Genomic DNA, 16,182 nt, shown 5'->3' on the forward strand with positions numbered 1-16,182 from the left:
CCTTTTTAATCGATTGTGAAACAAAATCTAAACGACATAATAAAAAGGCCACCGCACCACGGATTCCCAGACAGTCTCCCACACTGGTACTAGCGAGGCCTTAAGCTGTGTAACTTCTGCGATCTGACGAGAGCAGGCACATTCAGCTTAGAATGGCCATTGACGTTAAATGCTTTAATCCGTAGTCCTATTTAATCTATTGTGAAACAAAATCTAAACGACATAATAAAAAGTCAACCACACCACGGATTCCCAGACAGTCTCCCACACTGGTACTAGCGAGGCCTTAAGCTGTGTAACTTCTGCGATCCGACGAGAGCAGGCACATTCAGCTTAGAATGGCCATTGACATTAAATGTTTTAATCCATAGTCCTTTTTAATCGATTGTGAAACAAAATCTAAACGACATAATAAAAATTCAACCGCACCACGGATTCCCAGACAGTCTCCCACACTGGTATTAGCGAGGCCTTAAGCTGTGTAACTTCTGCGATCTGACGAGAGCAGGCACATTCAGCTTAGAATGGCCATTGACATTAAAAGCCTTAATCCATAGTCCTATTTAATCTATTGTGAAACAAAATCTAAACAACATAATAAAAATTCAACCGCACCACGGATTCCCAGGCAGTCTCCCACACTGGTACTAGCGAGGCCTTAAGCTGTGTAACTTCTGCGATCTGACGAGAGCAGGGACATTCAGCTTAGAATGGCCATTGACATTAAAGGCTTTAATCCATAGTCCTTTTTAATCGATTGTGAAACAAAATCTAAACGACATAATAAAAATTCAACCACACCACGGATTCCCAGACAGTCTCCCACACTGGTACTAGCGAGGCCTTAAGCTGTGTAACTTCTGCGTTCTGATGAGAGCAGGCACATTCAGCTTAGAATGGCCATTGACATTAAATGCTTTAATCCATAGTACTTTTTAATCTATTGTGAAACAAAATCTAAACGACATAATAAAAAGTCAACCGCACCACGGATTCCCACACAGTCTCCCACACTGGTACTAGCGAGGCGTTAAGCTGTTTAACTTCTGCGATCTAACGAGAGCATGCACATTCAGCTTAGAATGGCCATTGACATTAAATGCTTTAATCCATAGTCCTTTTTAATCGATTGTGAAACAAAATCTAAACGACATAATAAAAAGTCAACCGCACAACGGATTCCGAGACAGTCTCCCACACTGGTACTAGCGAGGCCTTAAGCTGGGTAACTTCTGCGAGCTGACGAGAGCAGGCACATTCAGCTTAGAATGGCCATTGACGTTAAATGATTTAATCCATAGTCCTATTTAATCTATTGTGAAACAAAATCTAAACGACATAATAAAAAAGTCAAACGCACCACGGATTCCCAGACAGTCTCCCACACTGGTACTAGGGAGGCGTTAAGCTGTCTAACTTCTGCGATCTAACGAGAGCAGGCACATTCAGCTTAGAATGGCCATTGACATTAAATGCTTTAATCCATAGTCCTTTTTAATCGATTGTGAAACAAAATCTAAACGACATAATAAAAAGTCAACCGCACCACGGATTCCCAGACAGTCTCCCACACTGGTACTAGCGAGGCCTTAAGCTGTGTAACTTCTGCGATCTGACGAGAGCAGGCACATTCAGCTTAGAATGGCCATTGACATTAAAAGACTTAATCCATAGTCCTATTTAATCTATTGTGAAACAAAATCTAAACGACATAATAAAAAGTCAACCGCACCACAGATTCCAAGACAGTCTCCCACACTGGTACTAGCGAGGCCTTAAGCTGTGTAACTTCTGCGATCTGACAAGAGCACGCACATTCAGCTTAGAATGGCCATTAACATTAAAAGCCTTAATCCATAGTCCTATTTAATCTATTGTGAAACAAAATCTAAACAACATAATAAAAAGTCAACCGCACCACGGATTCCCAGACAGTCTCCCACACTGGTACTAGCGAGGCCTTAGGCTGTGTAACTTCTGCGATCTGACGAGAGCAGGGACATTCAGCTTAGAATGGCCATTGACATTAAATGCTGTAATCCATAGTCCTTTTTAATCGATTGTGAAACAAAATCTAAACGACATAATAAAAAGTCAACCGCACCACGCTATTCCCAGACAGTCTCCCACACTGGTACTAGCGAGGCCTTAAGCTGTGTAACTTCTGCGTTCTGACGAGAGCAGGCACATTCAGCTTAGAATGGCCATTGACGTTAAATGCTTTAATCCATAATCCTATTTAATCTATTGTGAAACAAAATCTAAACGACATAATAAAAAGTCAACCGCACCACGGATTCCCAGACAGTCTCCCACACTGGTACTAGCGAGGCCTTAAGCTGTGTAACTTCTGCGATCTGACGAGAGCAGGCACATTCAGCTTAGAATGGCCATTGAAGTTAAATGCTTTAATCCATAGTCCTATTTAATCTATTGTGAAACAAAATCTAAACGACATAATAAAAAGTCAACCGCACCACGGATTCCCAGACAGTCTCCCACACTGGTACTAGCGAGGCCTTAAGCTGTGTAACTTCTGCGTTCTGACGAGAGCAGGCACATTCAGCTTAGAATAGCCATTGACGTTAAATGCTTTAATCCATAGTCCTATTTAATCGATTGTGAAACAAAATCTAAACGACATAATAAAAAGTCAACCGCACCACGGATTCCCAGCCAGTCTCCCACACTGGTACTAGCGAGGCCTTAAGCTGTGTAACTTCTGCGATTTAACGAGAGCAGTCACATTCAGCTTAGAATGGCCATTGACATTAAATGTTTTAATCCATAGTCCTTTTTAATCGATTGTGAAACAAAATCTAAACGACATAATAAAAAGTCAACGGCACCACAGATTCCCAGACAGTCTCCCACACTTGTCCTAGCGAGGACTTAAGCTGTGTAACTTCTGCGATCTGACGAGAGCAGTCACATTCAGCTTAGAATGGCCATTGACATTAAAAGCCTTAATCCATAGTCCTATTTAATCTATTGTGAAACAAAATCTAAACAACATAATAAAAAGGCAACCGCACCACGGATTCCCAGACAGTCTCCCACACTGGTACTGGCGAGGCCTTAAGCTGTGTAACTTCTGCGATCTGACGAGAGCAGGCACATTCATCTTAGTATGGCCATTGACATTAAAAGCCTTAATCCATAGTCCTATTTAATCTATTGTGAAACAAAATCTAAACAACATAATAAAAAGTCAACCGCACCACGGATTCCAAGACAGTCTCCCACACTGGTTCTAGCGAGGCCTTAAGCTGTGTAACTTCTGCGATCTGATGAGAGCAGGGACATTCAGCTTAGAATGGCCATTGACATTAAATGCTGTAATCCATAGTCCTTTTTAATCGATTGTGAAACAAAATCTAAACGACATAATAAAAAGTCAACCGCACCACGGATTCCCAGACAGTCTCCCACACTGGTACTAGTGAGGCCTTAAGCTGTGTAACTTCTGCGTTCTGACGAGAGCAGGCACATTCAGCTTTGAATGGCCATTGACGTTAAATGCTTTAATCCATAGTCCTATTTAATCTATTGTGAAACAAAATCTAAACGACATAATAAAAAGTCAACCGCACCACGGATTCCCAGACAGTCTCCCACACTGGTACTAGCGAGGCCTTAAGCTGTGTAACTTCTGCGATCTGACGAGAGCAGGCACATTCAGCTTAGAATGGCCATTGAAGTTAAATGCTTTAATCCATAGTCCTATTTAATCTATTGTGAAACAAAATCTAAACGACATAATAAAAAGTCAACCGCACCACGGATTCCCAGACAGTCTCCCACACTGGTACTAGCGAGGCGTTAAGCTGTGTAACTTCTGCGATCTAACGAGGGCAGGCACATTCAGCTTAGAATGGCCATTGACATTAAATGCTTTAATCCATAGTCCTTTTTAATCGATTGTGAAACAAAATCTAAACGACATAATAAATAGTCAACCGCACCACGGATTCCCAGACAGTCTCCCACACTGGTACTAGCGAGGCCTTAGGCTGTGTAACTTATGCGATCTGACGAGAGCAGGGACATTCAGCTTAGAATGGCCATTGACATTAAATGCTGTAATCCATAGTCCTTTTTAATCGATTGTGAAACAAAATCTAAACGACATAATAAAAATTCAACAGCACCACGGTTTCCCAGACAGTCTCCCACACTGGTACTAGCGAGGCCTTAAGCTGTGTAACTTCTGCGTTCTGACGAGAGCAGGCACATTCAGCTTAGAATGGCCATTGACGTTAAATCCTTTAATCCATAGTCCTATTTAATCGATTGTGAAACAAAATCTAAACGACATAATAAAAAGTCAACCGCACCACGGACTCCCAGACAGTCTCCCACACTGGTACTAGCGAGGCCTTAAGCTGTGTAACTTCTGCGATCTGACGAGAGGAGGCACATTCAGCTTAGAATGGCCATTGACGTTAAATGCTCTAATCCATAGTCCTATTTAATCTATTGTGAAACAAAATCTAAACGACATAATAAAAAGTCAACCGCACCACGGATTCCCAGACAGTCTCTCACACTGATACTAGCGAGGCCTTAAGCTGTGTAACTTCTGCGATCTGACGAGTGCAGGCACATTCAGCTTAGAATGGCCATTGACGTTAAATGTTCTAATCCATAGTCCTATTTAATCTATTGTGAAACAAAATCTAAACGACATAATAAAAAGTCAACCGCACCACGGATTCCCAGACAGTCTCCCACACTGGTACTAGCGAGGCGTTAAGCTGTGTAACTTCTGCGATCTAACGAGAGCAGGCACATTCAGCTTAGAATGGCCATTGACATTAAAACCCTTAATCCATAGTCCTATTTAATCTATTGTGAAACAAAATCTAACCAACATAATAAAAAGTCAACCGCACCACGGATTCCCAGACAGTCTCCCACACTGGTACTAGCGAGGTCTTAAGCTGTGTAACTTCTGCGATCTGACGAGAGCAGGGACATTCAGCTTAGAATGGCCATTGACATTAAATGCTTTAATCCATAGTCTTTTTTAATCGATTGTGAAACAAAATCTAAACGACATAATAAAAATTCCACCGCACCACGGATTCCCAGACAGTCTCCCACACTGGTACTAGCGAGGCCTTAAGCTGTGTAACTTCTGCGTTCTGACGAGAGCAGGCACATTCAGCTTAGAATGGCCATTGACGTTAAATGCTTTAATCCATAGTCCTATTTAATCTATTGTGAAAAAAAATCTAAACGACATAATAAAAAGTCAACCACACCACGGATTCCCAGACAGTCTCCCACACTGGTACTAGCGAGGCGTTAAGCTGTGTAATTTCTGCGATCTAACGAGAGCAGGCACATTCAGCTTAGAATGGCCATTGACGTTAAATTCTTTAATCCATAGTCCTATTTAATCTATTGTGAAAAAAAATCTAAACGACATAATAAAAAGTCAACCGCACCACGGATTCCCAGACAGTCTCCCACACTGGTACTAGTGAGGCCTTAAGCTGTGTAACTTCTGCGATCTGACGAGAGCAGGCACATTCAGCTTAGAATGGCCATTGACATTAAAAGCCTTAATCCATAGTCCTATTTAATCTATTGTGAAACAAAATCTAAACGACATAATAAAAAGTCAACCGCACCACGGATTCCCAGACAGTCTCCCACACTGGTACTAGCGAGGCCTTAAGCTGTGTAACTTCTGCGTTCTGACGAGAGCAGGCACATTCAGCTTAGAATAGCCATTGACGTTAAATGCTTTAATCCATAGTCCTATTTAATCGATTGTGAAACAAAATCTAAACGACATAATAAAAAGTCAACCGCACCACGGATTCCCAGACAGTCTCCCACACTGGTACTAGCGAGGCCTTAAGCTGTGTAACTTCTGCGATTTAACGAGAGCAGTCACATTCAGCTTAGAATGGCCATTGACATTAAATGTTTTAATCCATAGTCCTTTTTAATCGATTGTGAAACAAAATCTAAACGACATAATAAAAAGTCAACGGCACCACAGATTCCCAGACAGTGTCCCACACTTGTACTAGCGAGGACTTAAGCTGTGTAACTTCTGCGATCTGACGAGAGCAGTCACATTCAGCTTAGAATGGCCTTTGACATTAAAAGCCTTAATCCATAGTCCTATTTAATCTATTGTGAAACAAAATCTAAACAACATAATAAAAAGTCAACGGCACCACGGATTCCCAGACAGTCTCCCACACTGGTACTAGCGAGGCCTTAAGCTGTGTAACTTCTGCGATCTGACGAGAGCAGGCACATTCATCTTAGTATGGCCATTGACATTAAAAGCCTTAATCCATAGTCCTATTTAATCTATTGTGAAACAAAATCTAAACAACATAATAAAAAGTCAACCGCACCACGGATTCCCAGACAGTCTCCCACACTGGTTCTAGCGAGGCCTTAAGCTGTGTAACTTCTGCGATCTGACGAGAGCAGGGACATTCAGCTTAGAATGGCCATAGACATTAAATGCTGTAATCCATAGTCCTTTTTAATCGATTGTGAAACAAAATCTAAACGACATAATAAAAAGTCAACCGCACCACGGATTCCCAGACAGTCTCCCACACTGGTACTAGCAAGGCCTTAAGCTGTGTAACTTCTGCGTTCTGACGAGAGCAGGCACATTCAGCTTTGAATGGCCATTGACGTTAAATGCTTTAATCCATAGTCCTATTTAATCTATTGTGAAACAAAATCTAAACGACATAATAAGAAGTCAACCGCACCACGGATTCCCAGACAGTCTCCCACACTGGTACTAGCGAGGCCTTAAGCTGTGTAACTTCTGCGATCTGACGAGAGCAGGAACATTCAGCTTAGAATGGCCATTGAAGTTAAATGCTTTAATCCATAGTCCTATTTAATCTATTGTGAAACAAAATCTAAACGACATAATAAAAAGTCAACCGCACCACGGATTCCCAGACAGTCTCCCACACTGGTACTAGCGAGGCGTTAAGCTGTGTAACTTCTGCGATCTAACGAGGGCAGGCACATTCAGCTTAGAATTGCCATTGACATTAAATGCTTTAATCCATAGTCCTTTTTAATCGATTGTGAAACAAAATCTAAACGACATAATAAATAGTCAACCGCACCACGGATTCCCAGACAGTCTCCCACACTGGTACTAGCGAGGCCTTAAGCTGTGTAACTTATGCGATCTGACGAGAGCAGGGACATTCAGCTTAGAATGGCCATTGACATTAAATGCTTTAATCCATAGTCCTTTTTAATCGATTGTGAAACAAAATCTAAACGACATAATAAAAAGTCAACCGCACCACGGATTCCCAGACAGTCTCCCACACTGGTACTAGCGAGGCCTTAAGCTGTGTAACTTCTGCGATCTGACGAGAGCAGGGACATTCAGCTTAGAAAGGTCATTGACATTAAATGCTTTAATCCATAGTCCTTTTTAATCGATTGTGAAACAAAATCTAAACGACATAATAAAAAGTCAACCGCACCACGGATTCCCAGACAGTCTCCCACACTGGTACTAGCGAGGCCTTAAGCTGTGTAACTTCTGCGATCTGACGAGAGCAGGCACATTCAGCTTAGAATGGCCATTGACATTAAATGCTGTAATCCATAGTCCTTTTTAATCTATTGTGAAACAAAATCTAACCAACATAATAAAAAGTCAACCGCACCACGGATTCCCAGACAGTCTCCCACACTGGTACTAGCGAGGTCTTAAGCTGTGTATCTTCTGCGATCTGACGAGAGCAGGGACATTCAGCTTAGAATGGCCATTGACATTAAATGCTTTAATCCATAGTCTTTTTTAATCGATTGTGAAACAAAATCTAAACGACATAATAAAAATTCCACCGCACCACGGATTCCCAGACAGTCTCCCACACTGGTACTAGCGAGGCCTTAAGCTGTGTAACTTCTGCGTTCTGACGAGAGCAGGCACATTCAGCTTAGAATGGCCATTGACGTTAAATGCTTTAATCCATAGTCCTATTTAATCTATTGTGAAAAAAAATCTAAACGACATCATAAAAAGTCAACCACACCACGGATTCCCAGACAATCTCCCACACTGGTACTAGCGAGGCGTTAAGCTGTGTAACTTCTGCGATCTAACGAGAGCAGGCACATTCAGCTTAGAAAGGCCATTGACGTTAAATGCTTTAATCCATAGTCCTATTTAATCTATTGTGAAAAAAAATCTAAACGACATAATAAAAAGTCAACCGCACCACGGATTCCCAGACAGCCTCCCACACTGGTACTAGTGAGGCCTTAAGCTGTGTAACTTCTGCGATCTGACGAGAGCAGGCACATTCAGCTTAGAATGGCCATTGACATTAAAAGCCTTAATCCATAGTCCTATTTAATCTATTGTGAAACAAAATCTAAACAACATAAAAAAAGTCAACCACACCACGGATTCCCAGACAGTCTCCCACACTGGTACTAGCGAGGCCTTAAGCTGTGTAACTTCTGCGATCTGACGAGAGCAGGGACATTCAGCTTAGAATGGCCATTGACATTAAAGTCTTTAATCCATAGTCCTTTTTAATCGATTGTGAAACAAAATCTAAACGACATAATAAAAATTCAACCGCACCACGGATTCCCAGACAGTCTCCCACACTGGTACTAGTGAGGCCTTAAGCTGTGTAACTTCTGCGTTCTGACGAGAGCAGGCACATTCAGCTTAGAATGGCCATTGACGTTAAATGCTTTAATCCATAGTCCTATTTAATCTATTGTGAAACAAAATCTAAACGACATAATAAAAAGTCAACCGCACCACGGATTCCCAGACAGTCTCCCACACTGGTACTAGCGAGGCCTTAAGCTGTGTAACTTCTGCGTTCTGACGAGAGCAGGCACATTCAGCTTAGAATGGCCATTGACGTTAAATGCTTTAATCCATAGTCCTATTTAATCTATTGTGAAAAAAAATCTAAACGACATAATAAAAAGTCAACCACACCACGGATTCCCAGTCAGTCTCCCACACTGGTACTAGCGAGGCGTTAAGCTGTGTAATTTCTGCGATCTAACGAGAGCAGGCACATTCAGCTTAGAATGGCCATTGACATTAAATGCTTTAATCCATAGTCCTTTTTAATCGATTGTGAAACAAAATCTAAACGACATAATAAAAAGTCAACCGCACCACGGATTCCCAGACAGTCTCCCACACTGGTACTAGCGAGGCCTTAAGCTGTGTAACTTCTGCGATCTGACGAGAGCAGGGACATTCAGCTTAGAATGGCCATTGACATTAAATGCTTTAATCCATAGTCCTTTTTAATCGATTGTGAAACAAAATCTAAACGACATAATAAAAATTCAGCCGCACCACGGATTCCCAGACAGTCTCCCACACTGGTACTAGCGAGGCCTTAAGCTGTGTAACTTCTGCGATCTGACGAGAGCAGGGACATTCAGCTTAGAATGGCCATTGACATTATATGCTGTAATCCATAGTCCTTTTTAATCGATTGTGAAACAAAATCTAAACGACATAATAAAAATTCAACCGCACCACGGATTCCCAGACAGTCTCCCACACTGGTACTAGCGAGGCCTTAAGATGTGTAACTGCTGCGTTCTGACGAGAGCAGGCACATTCAGCTTAGAATGGCCATTGATGTTAAATGCTTTCATCCATAGTCCTATTTAATCTATTGTGAAACAAAATCTAAACGACATAATAAAAAGTCAACGGCACCACGGATTCCCAGACAGTCTCCCACACTGGTACTAGCGAGGCGTTAAGCTGTGTAACTTCTGCGATCTAACGAGGGCAGGCACATTCAGCTTAGAATGGCCATTGACATTAAATGCTTTAATCCATAGTCCTTTTTAATCGATTGTGAAACAAAATCTAAACAACATAATAAAAAGTCAACCGCACCACGGATTCCCAGACAGTCTCCCACACTGGTACTAGCGAGGCCTTAAGCTGTGTAACTTTTGCGATCTGACGAGAGCAGGGACATTCAGCTTAGAATGGCCATTGACATTAAATGCTTTAATCCATAGTCCTTTTTAATCGATTGTGAAACAAAATCTAAACGACATAATAAAAATTCAACCGCACCACGGATTCCCAGACAGTCTCCCACACTGGTACTAGCGAGGCCTTAAGCTGTGTAACTTCTGCGATCTGCCGAGAGCAGGCACATTCAGCTTAGAATGGCCATTGAAGTTAAATGCTTTAATCCATAGTCCTATTTAATCGATTGTGAAACAAAATCTAAACGACATAATAAAAAGTCAACCGCACCACGGATTCCCAGACAGGCTCTCACACTGGTACTAGCGAGGCCTTAAGCTGTGTAACTTCTGCGATCTGACGAGAGCAGGCACATTCAGCTTAGAAAGGCCATTGACATTAAAAGCCTTAATCCATAGTCCTATTTAATCTATTTTGAAACAAAATCTAAACAACATAATAAAAAGTCAACCGCACCACGGATTCCAAGACAGTCTCCCACACTGGTACTAGCGAGGCCTTAAGCTGTGTAACTTCTGCGATCTGACGAGAGCAGGCACATTCAGCTTAGAATGGCCATTGACATTAAATGCTTTAATCCATAGTCCTTTTTAATCGATTGTGAAACAAAATCTAAACGACATAATAAAAAGTCAACCGCACCACGGATTCCCAGACAGTCTCCCACACTGGTACTAGCGAGGCCTTAAGCTGTGTAACTTCTGCGATCTGACGAGAGCAGGGACATTCAGCTTAGAATGGCCATTGACATTAAATGCTTTAATCCATAGTCCTTTTTAATCGATTGTGAAACAAAATCTAAACGTCATAATAAAAAGTCAACCGCACCACGGATTCCCAGACAGTCTCCCACACTGATACTAGCGAGGCCTTAAGCTGTGTAACTTCTGCGATCTGACGAGAGCAGGCACATTCAGCTTAGAATGGCCATTGACGTTAAATGCTCTAATCCATAGTCCTATTTAATCTATTGTGAAACAAAATCTAAACGACATAATAAAAAGTCAACCGCACCACGGATTCCCAGACAGTCTCCCACACTGGTACTAGCGAGGCGTTAAGCTGTGTAACTTCTGCGATCTAACGAGAGCAGGCACATTCAGCTTAGAATGGCCATTGACATTAAATGCTTTAATCCATAGTCCTTTTTAATCGATTGTGAAACAAAATCTAAACGACATAATAAAAAGTCAACCGCACCACAGATTCCCAGACAGTCTCCCACACTGGTACTAGCGAGGCCTTAAGCTGTGTAACTTCTGCGATCTGACGAGAGCAGTCACATTCAGCTTAGAATGGCCATTGACATTAAAAGCCTTAATCCATAGTCCTATTTAATCTATTGTGAAACAAAATCTAACCAACATAATAAAAAGTCAACCGCACCACGGATTCCCAGACAGTCTCCCACACTGGTACTAGCGAGGCCTTAAGCTGTGTAACTTCTGCGTTCTGACGAGAGCAGGCACATTCAGCTTAGAATGGCCATTGACGTTAAATGCTTTAATCCATAGTCCTATTTAATCTATTGTGAAAAAAAATCTAAACGACATAATAAAAAGTCAACCGCACCACGGATTCCCAGACAGTCTCCCACACTGGTACTAGCGAGGCGTTAAGCTTTGTAACTTCTGCGATCTAACGAGAGCAGGCACATTCAGCTTAGAATGGCCATTGACATTAAATGCTTTAATCCATAGTCCTTTTTAATCGATTGTGAAACAAAATCTAAACGACATAATAAAAAGTCAACCGCACCACGGATTCCCAGACAGTCTCCCACACTGGTACTAGCGAGGCCTTAAGCTGTGTAACTTCTGCGATCTGACGAGAGCAGGGACATTCAGCTTAGAATGGCCATTGACATTAAATGCTTTAATCCATAGTCCTTTTTAATCGATTGTGAAACAAAATCTAAACGACATAATAAAAATTCAACCGCACCACGGATTCCCAGACAGTCTCCCACACTGGTACTAGCGAGGCCTTAAGCTGTGTAACTTCTGCGATCTGACGAGAGCAGGGACATTCAGCTTAGAATGGCCATTGACATTATATGCTGTAATCCATAGTCCTTTTTAATCGATTGTGAAACAAAATCTAAACGACATAATAAAAATTCAACCGCACCACGGATTCCCAGACAGTCTCCCACACTGGTACTAGCGAGGCCTTAAGATGTGTAACTGCTGCGTTCTGACGAGAGCAGGCACATTCAGCTTAGAATGGCCATTGATGTTAAATGCTTTCATCCATAGTCCTATTTAATCTATTGTGAAACAAAATCTAAACGACATAATAAAAAGTCAACCGCACCACGGATTCCCAGACAGTCTCCCACACTGGTACTAGAGAGGCCTTAAGCTGTGTAACTTCTGCGATCTGACGAGAGCAGGCACATTCAGCTTAGAATGGCCATTGAAGTTAAATGCTTTAATCCATAGTCCTATTTAATCTATTGTGAAACAAAATGTAAACGACATAATAAAAAGTCAACGGCACCACGGATTCCCAGACAGTCTCCCACACTGGTACTAGCGAGGCGTTAAGCTGTGTAACTTCTGCGATCTAACGAGGGCAGGCACATTCAGCTTAGAATGGCCATTGACATTAAATGCTTTAATCCATAGTCCTTTTTAATCGATTGTGAAACAAAATCTAAACAACATAATAAAAAGTCAACCGCACCACGGATTCCCAGACAGTCTCCCACACTGGTACTAGCGAGGCCTTAAGCTGTGTAACTTCTGCGATCTGACGAGAGCAGGGACATTCAGCTTAGAATGGCCATTGACATTAAATGCTTTAATCCATAGTCCTTTTTAATCGATTGTGAAACAAAATCTAAACGACATAATAAAAATTCAACCGCACCACGGATTCCCAGACAGTCTCCCACACTGGTACTAGCGAGGCCTTAAGCTGTGTAACTTCTGCGATCTGCCGAGAGCAGGCACATTCAGCTTAGAATGGCCATTGAAGTTAAATGCTTTAATCCATAGTCCTATTTAATCGATTGTGAAACAAAATCTAAACGACATAATAAAAAGTCAACCGCACCACGGATTCCCAGACAGGCTCTCACACTGGTACTAGCGAGGCCTTAAGCTGTGTAACTTCTGCGATCTGACGAGAGCAGGCACATTCAGCTTAGAAAGGCCATTGACATTAAAAGCCTTAATCCATAGTCCTATTTAATCTATTTTGAAACAAAATCTAAACAACATAATAAAAAGTCAACCGCACCACGGATTCCCAGACAGTCTCCCACACTGGTACTAGCGAGGCCTTAAGCTGTGTAACTTCTGCGATCTGACGAGAGCAGGCACATTCAGCTTAGAATGGCCATTGACATTAAATGCTTTAATCCATAGTCCTTTTTAATCGATTGTGAAACAAAATCTAAACGACATAATAAAAAGTCAACCGCACCACGGATTCCCAGACAGTCTCCCACACTGGTACTAGCGAGGCCTTAAGCTGTGTAACTTCTGCGATCTGACGAGAGCAGGGACATTCAGCTTAGAATGGCCATTGACATTAAATGCTTTAATCCATAGTCCTTTTTAATCGATTGTGAAACAAAATCTAAACGTCATAATAAAAAGTCAACCGCACCACGGATTCCCAGACAGTCTCCCACACTGATACTAGCGAGGCCTTAAGCTGTGTAACTTCTGCGATCTGACTAGAGCAGGCACATTCAGCTTAGAATGGCCATTGACGTTAAATGCTCTAATCCATAGTCCTATTTAATCTATTGTGAAACAAAATCTAAACGACATAATAAAAAGTCAACCGCACCACGGATTCCCAGACAGTCTCCCACACTGGTTCTAGCGAGGCCTTAAGCTGTGTAACTTCTGCGATCTGATGAGAGCAGGCACATTCAGCTTAGAATGGCCATTGACATTAAAAGCCTTAATCCATAGTCCTATTTAATCTATTGTGAAAAAAAATCTAAACGACATAATAAAAAGTCAACCGCACCACGGATTCCCAGACAGTCTCCCACACTGGTACTAGCGAGGCCTTAAGCTGTGTAACTTCTGCGTTCTGACGAGAGCAGGCACATTCAGCTTAGAATGGCCATTGACGTTAAATGTTTTAATCCATAGTCCTATTTAATCTATTGTGAAACAAAATCTAAACGACATAATAAAAAGTCAACCGCACCACGGATTCCCAGACAGTCTCCCACACTGGTACTAGCGAGGCGTTAAGCTTTGTAACTTCTGCGATCTAACGAGAGCAGGCACATTCAGCTTAGAATGGCCATTGACATTAAATGCTTTAATCCATAGTCCTTTTTAATCGATTGTGAAACAAAATCTAAACGACATAATAAAAAGTCAACCGCACCACGGATTCCCAGACAGTCTCCCACACTGGTACTAGCGAGGCCTTAAGCTGTGTAACTTCTGCGATCTGACGAGAGCAGGGACATTCAGCTTAGAATGGCCATTGACATTAAATGCTTTAATCCATAGTCCTTTTTAATCGATTGTGAAACAAAATCTAAACGACATAATAAAAATTCAACCGCACCACGGATTCCCAGACAGTCTCCCACACTGGTACTAGCGAGGCCTTAAGCTGTGTAACTTCTGCGATCTGACGAGAGCAGGGACATTCAGCTTAGAATGGCCATTGACATTAGATGCTGTAATCCATAGTCCTTTTTAATCGATTGTGAAACAAAATCTAAACGACATAATAAAAAGTCAACCGCACCACGGATTCCCAGACAGTCTCCCACACTGGTACTAACGAGGCCTTAAGATGTGTAACTGCTGCGTTCTGACGAGAGCAGGCACATTCAGCTCAGAATGGCCATTGACGTTAAATGCTTTCATCCATAGTCCTATTTAATCTATTGTGAAACAAAATCTAAACGACATAATAAAAAGTCAACCGCACCACGGATTCCCAGACAGTCTCCCACACTGGTACTAGAGAGGCCTTAAGCTGTGTAACTTCTGCGATCTGACCAGAGCAGGGCACATTCAGCTTAGAATGGCCATTGACATTAAATGCTTTAATCCATAGACCTATTTAATCGATTGTGAAACAAAATCTAAACGACATAATAAAGAGTCAACTGCACCACGGATTCCCAGACAGTCTCCCACACTGGTACTAGCGAGGCGTTAAGCTGTGTAACTTCTGCGATCTGACGAGGGCAGGCACATTCAGCTTAGAATGGCCATTGACATTAAATGCTTTAATCCATAGTCCTTTTTAATCGATTGTGAAACAATATCTAAACGACATAATAAATAGTCAACCGCACCACTGATTCCCAGACAGTCTCCCACACTGGTACTAGCGAGGCCTTAAGCTGTGTAACTTCTGCGATCTGACGAGAGCAGGGACATTCAGCTTAGAATGGCCATTGACATTAAATGCTTTAATCCATAGTCCTTTTTAATCGATTGTGAAACAAAATCTAAACGACATAATAAAAATTCAACCGCACCACGGATTCCCAGACAGTCTCCCACACTGGTACTAGCGAGGCCTTAAGCTGTGTAACTTCTGCGATCTGCCGAGAGCAGGCACATTCAGCTTAGAATGGCCATTGAAGTTAAATGCTTTAATCCATAGTCCTATTTAATCGATTGTGAAACAAAATCTAAACGACATAATAAAAAGTCAACCGCACCACGGATTCCCAGACAGGCTCTCACACTGGTACTAGCGAGGCCTTAAGCTGTGTAACTTCTGCGATCTGACGAGAGCAGGCACATTCAGCTTAGAAAGGCCATTGACATTAAAAGCCTTAATCCATAGTCCTATTTAATCTATTTTGAAACAAAATCTAAACAACATAATAAAAAGTCAACCGCACCACGGATTCCCAGACAGTCTCCCACACTGGTACTAGCGAGGCCTTAAGCTGTGTAACTTCTGCGATCTGACGAGAGCAGGCACATTCAGCTTAGAATGGCCATTGACATTAAATGCTTTAATCCATAGTCCTTTTTAATCGATTGTGAAACAAAATCTAAACGACATAATAAAAAGTCAACCGCACCACGGATTCCCAGACAGTCTCCCACACTGGTACTAGCGAGGCCTTAAGCTGTGTAACTTCTGCGATCTGACGAGAGCAGGGACATTCAGCTTAGAATGGCCATTGACATTAAATGCTTTAATCCATA

General features: G+C 41.9%; 76 pseudogenes; all 76 read right to left on the minus strand.

Moving 5' to 3' along the window:
• Positions 1-45: 45 nt before the first annotated feature.
• On the minus strand, positions 46-164 carry LOC142675809 (5S ribosomal RNA; annotated as a pseudogene).
• Positions 165-231: 67 nt separating this feature from the next.
• On the minus strand, positions 232-350 carry LOC142675690 (5S ribosomal RNA; annotated as a pseudogene).
• A 67-nt stretch (positions 351-417) lies between these two features.
• LOC142675153 (5S ribosomal RNA) lies at positions 418-536 on the minus strand (annotated as a pseudogene).
• Positions 537-603: 67 nt separating this feature from the next.
• On the minus strand, positions 604-722 carry LOC142675653 (5S ribosomal RNA; annotated as a pseudogene).
• A 67-nt stretch (positions 723-789) lies between these two features.
• Positions 790-908, minus strand: LOC142675608 (5S ribosomal RNA; annotated as a pseudogene).
• A 67-nt stretch (positions 909-975) lies between these two features.
• On the minus strand, positions 976-1,094 carry LOC142675145 (5S ribosomal RNA; annotated as a pseudogene).
• Positions 1,095-1,534: 440 nt separating this feature from the next.
• On the minus strand, positions 1,535-1,653 carry LOC142675233 (5S ribosomal RNA; annotated as a pseudogene).
• A 253-nt stretch (positions 1,654-1,906) lies between these two features.
• On the minus strand, positions 1,907-2,025 carry LOC142675743 (5S ribosomal RNA; annotated as a pseudogene).
• A 67-nt stretch (positions 2,026-2,092) lies between these two features.
• On the minus strand, positions 2,093-2,212 carry LOC142675688 (5S ribosomal RNA; annotated as a pseudogene).
• A 67-nt stretch (positions 2,213-2,279) lies between these two features.
• Positions 2,280-2,398, minus strand: LOC142675568 (5S ribosomal RNA; annotated as a pseudogene).
• A 67-nt stretch (positions 2,399-2,465) lies between these two features.
• On the minus strand, positions 2,466-2,584 carry LOC142675437 (5S ribosomal RNA; annotated as a pseudogene).
• A 439-nt stretch (positions 2,585-3,023) lies between these two features.
• LOC142675812 (5S ribosomal RNA) lies at positions 3,024-3,142 on the minus strand (annotated as a pseudogene).
• Positions 3,143-3,209: 67 nt separating this feature from the next.
• On the minus strand, positions 3,210-3,328 carry LOC142675262 (5S ribosomal RNA; annotated as a pseudogene).
• Positions 3,329-3,395: 67 nt separating this feature from the next.
• Positions 3,396-3,514, minus strand: LOC142675660 (5S ribosomal RNA; annotated as a pseudogene).
• Positions 3,515-3,581: 67 nt separating this feature from the next.
• LOC142675570 (5S ribosomal RNA) lies at positions 3,582-3,700 on the minus strand (annotated as a pseudogene).
• Positions 3,701-3,767: 67 nt separating this feature from the next.
• LOC142675373 (5S ribosomal RNA) lies at positions 3,768-3,886 on the minus strand (annotated as a pseudogene).
• A 67-nt stretch (positions 3,887-3,953) lies between these two features.
• Positions 3,954-4,072, minus strand: LOC142675254 (5S ribosomal RNA; annotated as a pseudogene).
• Positions 4,073-4,139: 67 nt separating this feature from the next.
• LOC142675593 (5S ribosomal RNA) lies at positions 4,140-4,258 on the minus strand (annotated as a pseudogene).
• Positions 4,259-4,325: 67 nt separating this feature from the next.
• On the minus strand, positions 4,326-4,444 carry LOC142675225 (5S ribosomal RNA; annotated as a pseudogene).
• Positions 4,445-4,511: 67 nt separating this feature from the next.
• LOC142675382 (5S ribosomal RNA) lies at positions 4,512-4,630 on the minus strand (annotated as a pseudogene).
• A 67-nt stretch (positions 4,631-4,697) lies between these two features.
• LOC142675134 (5S ribosomal RNA) lies at positions 4,698-4,816 on the minus strand (annotated as a pseudogene).
• A 67-nt stretch (positions 4,817-4,883) lies between these two features.
• On the minus strand, positions 4,884-5,002 carry LOC142675634 (5S ribosomal RNA; annotated as a pseudogene).
• Positions 5,003-5,069: 67 nt separating this feature from the next.
• On the minus strand, positions 5,070-5,188 carry LOC142675794 (5S ribosomal RNA; annotated as a pseudogene).
• Positions 5,189-5,255: 67 nt separating this feature from the next.
• Positions 5,256-5,374, minus strand: LOC142675239 (5S ribosomal RNA; annotated as a pseudogene).
• A 67-nt stretch (positions 5,375-5,441) lies between these two features.
• LOC142675449 (5S ribosomal RNA) lies at positions 5,442-5,560 on the minus strand (annotated as a pseudogene).
• A 67-nt stretch (positions 5,561-5,627) lies between these two features.
• On the minus strand, positions 5,628-5,746 carry LOC142675438 (5S ribosomal RNA; annotated as a pseudogene).
• Positions 5,747-5,813: 67 nt separating this feature from the next.
• Positions 5,814-5,932, minus strand: LOC142675300 (5S ribosomal RNA; annotated as a pseudogene).
• A 253-nt stretch (positions 5,933-6,185) lies between these two features.
• Positions 6,186-6,304, minus strand: LOC142675734 (5S ribosomal RNA; annotated as a pseudogene).
• A 67-nt stretch (positions 6,305-6,371) lies between these two features.
• On the minus strand, positions 6,372-6,490 carry LOC142675306 (5S ribosomal RNA; annotated as a pseudogene).
• A 67-nt stretch (positions 6,491-6,557) lies between these two features.
• LOC142675768 (5S ribosomal RNA) lies at positions 6,558-6,676 on the minus strand (annotated as a pseudogene).
• Positions 6,677-6,743: 67 nt separating this feature from the next.
• On the minus strand, positions 6,744-6,862 carry LOC142675578 (5S ribosomal RNA; annotated as a pseudogene).
• Positions 6,863-7,115: 253 nt separating this feature from the next.
• LOC142675847 (5S ribosomal RNA) lies at positions 7,116-7,234 on the minus strand (annotated as a pseudogene).
• A 67-nt stretch (positions 7,235-7,301) lies between these two features.
• LOC142675162 (5S ribosomal RNA) lies at positions 7,302-7,420 on the minus strand (annotated as a pseudogene).
• Positions 7,421-7,487: 67 nt separating this feature from the next.
• On the minus strand, positions 7,488-7,606 carry LOC142675246 (5S ribosomal RNA; annotated as a pseudogene).
• A 67-nt stretch (positions 7,607-7,673) lies between these two features.
• On the minus strand, positions 7,674-7,792 carry LOC142675887 (5S ribosomal RNA; annotated as a pseudogene).
• Positions 7,793-7,859: 67 nt separating this feature from the next.
• On the minus strand, positions 7,860-7,978 carry LOC142675795 (5S ribosomal RNA; annotated as a pseudogene).
• Positions 7,979-8,231: 253 nt separating this feature from the next.
• LOC142675633 (5S ribosomal RNA) lies at positions 8,232-8,350 on the minus strand (annotated as a pseudogene).
• Positions 8,351-8,416: 66 nt separating this feature from the next.
• LOC142675622 (5S ribosomal RNA) lies at positions 8,417-8,535 on the minus strand (annotated as a pseudogene).
• A 67-nt stretch (positions 8,536-8,602) lies between these two features.
• On the minus strand, positions 8,603-8,721 carry LOC142675602 (5S ribosomal RNA; annotated as a pseudogene).
• A 67-nt stretch (positions 8,722-8,788) lies between these two features.
• LOC142675630 (5S ribosomal RNA) lies at positions 8,789-8,907 on the minus strand (annotated as a pseudogene).
• A 67-nt stretch (positions 8,908-8,974) lies between these two features.
• On the minus strand, positions 8,975-9,093 carry LOC142675305 (5S ribosomal RNA; annotated as a pseudogene).
• Positions 9,094-9,160: 67 nt separating this feature from the next.
• On the minus strand, positions 9,161-9,279 carry LOC142675472 (5S ribosomal RNA; annotated as a pseudogene).
• A 67-nt stretch (positions 9,280-9,346) lies between these two features.
• Positions 9,347-9,465, minus strand: LOC142675218 (5S ribosomal RNA; annotated as a pseudogene).
• A 67-nt stretch (positions 9,466-9,532) lies between these two features.
• On the minus strand, positions 9,533-9,651 carry LOC142675159 (5S ribosomal RNA; annotated as a pseudogene).
• Positions 9,652-9,718: 67 nt separating this feature from the next.
• On the minus strand, positions 9,719-9,837 carry LOC142675870 (5S ribosomal RNA; annotated as a pseudogene).
• A 67-nt stretch (positions 9,838-9,904) lies between these two features.
• LOC142675712 (5S ribosomal RNA) lies at positions 9,905-10,023 on the minus strand (annotated as a pseudogene).
• A 67-nt stretch (positions 10,024-10,090) lies between these two features.
• LOC142675781 (5S ribosomal RNA) lies at positions 10,091-10,209 on the minus strand (annotated as a pseudogene).
• Positions 10,210-10,276: 67 nt separating this feature from the next.
• Positions 10,277-10,395, minus strand: LOC142675337 (5S ribosomal RNA; annotated as a pseudogene).
• Positions 10,396-10,462: 67 nt separating this feature from the next.
• LOC142675596 (5S ribosomal RNA) lies at positions 10,463-10,581 on the minus strand (annotated as a pseudogene).
• Positions 10,582-10,648: 67 nt separating this feature from the next.
• Positions 10,649-10,767, minus strand: LOC142675473 (5S ribosomal RNA; annotated as a pseudogene).
• A 67-nt stretch (positions 10,768-10,834) lies between these two features.
• Positions 10,835-10,953, minus strand: LOC142675607 (5S ribosomal RNA; annotated as a pseudogene).
• Positions 10,954-11,020: 67 nt separating this feature from the next.
• Positions 11,021-11,139, minus strand: LOC142675137 (5S ribosomal RNA; annotated as a pseudogene).
• Positions 11,140-11,206: 67 nt separating this feature from the next.
• Positions 11,207-11,325, minus strand: LOC142675833 (5S ribosomal RNA; annotated as a pseudogene).
• A 67-nt stretch (positions 11,326-11,392) lies between these two features.
• Positions 11,393-11,511, minus strand: LOC142675642 (5S ribosomal RNA; annotated as a pseudogene).
• Positions 11,512-11,764: 253 nt separating this feature from the next.
• LOC142675474 (5S ribosomal RNA) lies at positions 11,765-11,883 on the minus strand (annotated as a pseudogene).
• Positions 11,884-11,950: 67 nt separating this feature from the next.
• On the minus strand, positions 11,951-12,069 carry LOC142675745 (5S ribosomal RNA; annotated as a pseudogene).
• Positions 12,070-12,136: 67 nt separating this feature from the next.
• Positions 12,137-12,255, minus strand: LOC142675161 (5S ribosomal RNA; annotated as a pseudogene).
• A 67-nt stretch (positions 12,256-12,322) lies between these two features.
• On the minus strand, positions 12,323-12,441 carry LOC142675778 (5S ribosomal RNA; annotated as a pseudogene).
• A 67-nt stretch (positions 12,442-12,508) lies between these two features.
• On the minus strand, positions 12,509-12,627 carry LOC142675871 (5S ribosomal RNA; annotated as a pseudogene).
• Positions 12,628-12,694: 67 nt separating this feature from the next.
• LOC142675475 (5S ribosomal RNA) lies at positions 12,695-12,813 on the minus strand (annotated as a pseudogene).
• A 67-nt stretch (positions 12,814-12,880) lies between these two features.
• LOC142675782 (5S ribosomal RNA) lies at positions 12,881-12,999 on the minus strand (annotated as a pseudogene).
• A 67-nt stretch (positions 13,000-13,066) lies between these two features.
• Positions 13,067-13,185, minus strand: LOC142675338 (5S ribosomal RNA; annotated as a pseudogene).
• Positions 13,186-13,252: 67 nt separating this feature from the next.
• On the minus strand, positions 13,253-13,371 carry LOC142675258 (5S ribosomal RNA; annotated as a pseudogene).
• Positions 13,372-13,438: 67 nt separating this feature from the next.
• Positions 13,439-13,557, minus strand: LOC142675476 (5S ribosomal RNA; annotated as a pseudogene).
• A 67-nt stretch (positions 13,558-13,624) lies between these two features.
• LOC142675183 (5S ribosomal RNA) lies at positions 13,625-13,743 on the minus strand (annotated as a pseudogene).
• A 67-nt stretch (positions 13,744-13,810) lies between these two features.
• LOC142675822 (5S ribosomal RNA) lies at positions 13,811-13,929 on the minus strand (annotated as a pseudogene).
• Positions 13,930-13,996: 67 nt separating this feature from the next.
• Positions 13,997-14,115, minus strand: LOC142675655 (5S ribosomal RNA; annotated as a pseudogene).
• Positions 14,116-14,368: 253 nt separating this feature from the next.
• LOC142675478 (5S ribosomal RNA) lies at positions 14,369-14,487 on the minus strand (annotated as a pseudogene).
• Positions 14,488-14,554: 67 nt separating this feature from the next.
• On the minus strand, positions 14,555-14,673 carry LOC142675746 (5S ribosomal RNA; annotated as a pseudogene).
• A 67-nt stretch (positions 14,674-14,740) lies between these two features.
• LOC142675657 (5S ribosomal RNA) lies at positions 14,741-14,859 on the minus strand (annotated as a pseudogene).
• Positions 14,860-15,113: 254 nt separating this feature from the next.
• Positions 15,114-15,232, minus strand: LOC142675303 (5S ribosomal RNA; annotated as a pseudogene).
• Positions 15,233-15,299: 67 nt separating this feature from the next.
• LOC142675686 (5S ribosomal RNA) lies at positions 15,300-15,418 on the minus strand (annotated as a pseudogene).
• Positions 15,419-15,485: 67 nt separating this feature from the next.
• Positions 15,486-15,604, minus strand: LOC142675783 (5S ribosomal RNA; annotated as a pseudogene).
• A 67-nt stretch (positions 15,605-15,671) lies between these two features.
• LOC142675339 (5S ribosomal RNA) lies at positions 15,672-15,790 on the minus strand (annotated as a pseudogene).
• A 67-nt stretch (positions 15,791-15,857) lies between these two features.
• LOC142675270 (5S ribosomal RNA) lies at positions 15,858-15,976 on the minus strand (annotated as a pseudogene).
• A 67-nt stretch (positions 15,977-16,043) lies between these two features.
• LOC142675479 (5S ribosomal RNA) lies at positions 16,044-16,162 on the minus strand (annotated as a pseudogene).
• Between the last annotated feature and the right edge of the window lie 20 nt (positions 16,163-16,182).

The sequence above is a fragment of the Rhinoderma darwinii genome (genome assembly GCF_050947455.1).
Source record: "Rhinoderma darwinii isolate aRhiDar2 chromosome 2 unlocalized genomic scaffold, aRhiDar2.hap1 SUPER_2_unloc_27, whole genome shotgun sequence".
NCBI lineage: Eukaryota > Metazoa > Chordata > Amphibia > Anura > Rhinodermatidae > Rhinoderma > Rhinoderma darwinii.